A 3,668-nucleotide genomic window follows, 5' to 3' on the forward strand; every position below is an offset into this window, starting at 1 on the left:
CAAAATTAAACAAAATAAACATTTGAAATATATGAGTTTGTATGTAATGTATGAATATAATATACAAGTTTCACTTTTTAAATGGAATTACTGAAATCAATCTACTTTTTCATGATATTCTAATTTTATGACCAGCACCTGTATATTTAACTTTCTGTGAACAATTTTATTTATGATGTAGTTTCTTTTGTTAAAATGGAAAGCTATGTAGCATATATATGTTGTTTTATGTCAACGAAATGGTGAGAATGAATGTCAGGTGAAGTATGGTTTTCCACTAAGATGTTCAGCCGCCATCTTGGCGAGTGTATTTTTTATTTAGTACCAAATTAGCTGAACAGACCTTTCTTTGCACTTTTATTGGTAATGAAAACAGGCCTTTAAAGTTCTACGGGAAATTGGACCGGGAAAACTTGAGCTGAATGTTGGGAACGGGAACTGAGATGGCGAGCCACCAACCAGAGAGCCTAGAACTTTGAACCAGTAGGAGCTGCACAACTCTGCTGGATGTTTTGTTTCATCAGAACTGATATGATTCACCCGATTTTGCTGCTAAAATAACAGTGGGCTCAGAGACACAACACTAATCTTTCTGGATTCCCAAAAAGGGATACGGACATTCAATTTGATTTAAGGGATATTCAGTCTTTTGCTGAATCATTTTCTGTTCTTACCTTTTATTGTTTTTTTTTCTCTTTCTCTATTCAATGCTGTTAAAGTGTTGTTGAGTTGTGAACCTTTCTGTGAAGTTAAACTTGAAAAGAATTGTTTCAAAGTGAGACTTAAAGAATTTAACTTTTGAAATGATACAGAGTTAACTCAAATAGAATACAATATAGAACTGCACGCTAAGCAGATAAACAGAAACTTAAAATAGAACAATAACCTACATTATAAGTGCTACACCTGCAAAGAAAAAAACCCCAAAAAAACAACCCAGCCTACTTCTCAGTCACCTGCAACCCACTAGTTGCCAACAAAACCACCACTGCCTGTTTCAAACACCACACAAGCTGCCCCTAAATGGCTAAAACCAAAAGAGGGAATGAGACTTCTTCTTCTTGGGTTTACTGGCAGGAGACATCTAACGTTTTATTTTATTATGTTTAACTAATACCATACTCACTCTTAATGCATCAACATCATATGTCCTTACTTCTTGTTTTATTTTTTCTTTACTTACCCTATACTTCTCAGAATGAGTAATTACATGCTCCACTGTCTCTATATCCATACAACCAAATCTACCTGTTGGATGTTTACCTACCAAATGTAGTGTTTTATTTCATCCTGTATGTCCGATTCTTAACCTTGTCATCACTACTTGTTCCTTTTAATTTCCTCCAATCATTTCCATACTCCCTACTTTCTTTTGTATATGAAATAAATGTCGACCTTTAGTTCCCCCTACCACAATTGCTGCCATTCAGATTTACCTTTGTTCTTAATAATAGACTTTATTACAGATTTACAATATGCTATTTCCATAATTCGATCCTGTTTTAAAGACATCTTATCAAAATGATCTGCTATTTCATTCCCCTCTATACCCTCATGAGCAGGTATCCACATAAATCTAATCTTTACTTGAGCTTGTGTAATTGTAAATATGATTTCATACATTTCATATATCATTTCTAAATTTCTTTCAGATAATAAATTTAAAATGGACATCAAAGATGTCAATGCATCTAAACATGTAAGTACCTTTTCAATCCTTTTTTGCTCTACCCACTGGAATGCCATCAGAATTGCTAACAATTCCACTGTAAGCTAAAAGATCAGATGTCCTTTGCTTCTTATATATATTTAATTCAGGAATAGCATTAGCAAAACCCGTCTTCCCTGAGTTTAAATCCTTTGAACCATCTATGTTATTAATTCTATCATTTACAAAATCTACTCAATTATTATCTTTATTAATCTGTATTTCTTTATATACCTCTAGATCTACATTTACATATGGAAACAACGAAAAAGGTGTAACTGATTAGGGCACAGCAGCACAACATCTCTTTCCCTGTATCCTCATTTCCTTAGCAGATTTATTTGCTACCCATACAAAACAATCTATTTTAGCTTTTCCACTTTCCCAGCAAGGCTTCAAAATTCCTACTGCTGGATGATGCTCTACCTTATGTCCCTGTCAACTTACCCAGTAATTCATCATAATTTCTTAATGTGTTATCTGTAATGGAATCTCCGCCATTTCCACCTGCACTGCCAAAGATGGAGAGGTCTTCATGGCTGCACAACATACCCTTGAGGTTTATTCTGAACTACCTCGAGTTTATTGTCATTTTCGCAGCTTGCCTATCTACTACAGATCCATAATCCTTTACTGATCTTATCAAAGCTACGTAAATCTTTTTTTAAGTTGATTGTATCTGCTCCCTAATCTAATCTTGTTAGACACCTCATCATATTCACAACTTTTTTACATTTTCCTTCAATATATTTTACATGATCACCAAATAGAAGTTTTGAGTCAAACAAAATTCCCAAGAAACAAAATTGACTTACTTTTTCTATTTTTTCCCCATACATTTTTAAATCAATTTCCTGAATCTTCTTCCTATTAAATACTCACTCACCCGAGCCTGCCTGCACAGCTGTCTGTCTGCCTCCCACAAGAACCTACCTACCGGAAATACTTACCTTCCCGTCTGGAACTTACCTACCTGGAAAACCTTCACTCGTGACCACTTCCTGTACCACTCTCTTCCATGCTGGATTCCCTTGTCTACCTGTAAGACAGCAACTATCAGTACTCACTCAACTATCATTACAAATTTCTATCAACCAAACCAGTACTCACCTCTTACCTTCCCTTCCAGATCCTGGTTCCTGTCATTCACTGTAAATAAAGTTACTTACCTTTATCCATTGCCTCCTGAGTCTGTCTGTCGCCGAGCTGCTCACTGTTGTCTATTTTGTAAATCCTGACAAAAGAGTGTAAATCATCACGCAGTGTTGCACAAGATGTTGGTTGTTCACAGTCATCTGTGTCTAAAACCTGGACCAAGTACAAACAACATAGGAAGGAGGTTAAAGGCAAGCATACTGATAGACAGAGGAAGACATCAAAGATAGCGTCAAGATAGAAAACCTAAAGCAATATGCCTTGAAAACAGAAAATGTACAACAAAACAAATGAGGAACAAATGAGAGGAAACTGTAGTCAACGTCTGTGACCGAACTGTAAGAAACCACCTAAAGGAAATGGGATTTACTTACAGAATAGCTAAAAGAAAGCCTTCACTAACACCTAAACAGAAAAAAACAAGGTTACCATGGGTTAAGGAAAGGCAATCGTGGACTGTGAATGACTGGATGAAAGTCATATTCAGTGATGAATCTCAAATCTGCATTGGGCAAGGTGATGATGCTGGAACTTTAGTTGGTGCCTTTCCAATGAGATTTATGCAGACGACTGTCTGAAGACAACATGCAAATTTCCACAGTCATTGATGATATGGGGCTGCATGTCAGGTAAAGGCACTGGCGAGATGGATGTCATTACATCTTCAATAAATGCACAGGTTTGCATTGACATTTTGGACACTTTTCTTATCCTGTCTATCGAAAGGATGTTTGGGAATGATAAAATCATTTTTTAAGATGATAATGCATCTAGCCATAGAGCAAAAACTGTGAAAACATTCCTT

General features: G+C 35.9%; 1 long non-coding RNA gene across 1 annotated transcript in view; it reads left to right on the forward strand.

Moving 5' to 3' along the window:
• The window catches only part of LOC119617849, a 4,027-nt gene extending 1,188 nt beyond the window's left edge, over nucleotides 1–2,839 (forward strand). Inside the window, exons 2-3 of the long non-coding RNA XR_005234271.1 lie at nucleotides 1,653–1,699; nucleotides 1,949–2,839. This is a non-coding gene — a long non-coding RNA (uncharacterized LOC119617849). The remainder of the gene's footprint in view (nucleotides 1–1,652; nucleotides 1,700–1,948) is intronic.
• Nucleotides 2,840–3,668: the final 829 nt, after the last annotated feature.

The sequence above is a fragment of the Kryptolebias marmoratus genome, linkage group LG17, assembly GCF_001649575.2.
Source record: "Kryptolebias marmoratus isolate JLee-2015 linkage group LG17, ASM164957v2, whole genome shotgun sequence".
NCBI classification, from domain to species: domain Eukaryota; kingdom Metazoa; phylum Chordata; class Actinopteri; order Cyprinodontiformes; family Rivulidae; genus Kryptolebias; species Kryptolebias marmoratus.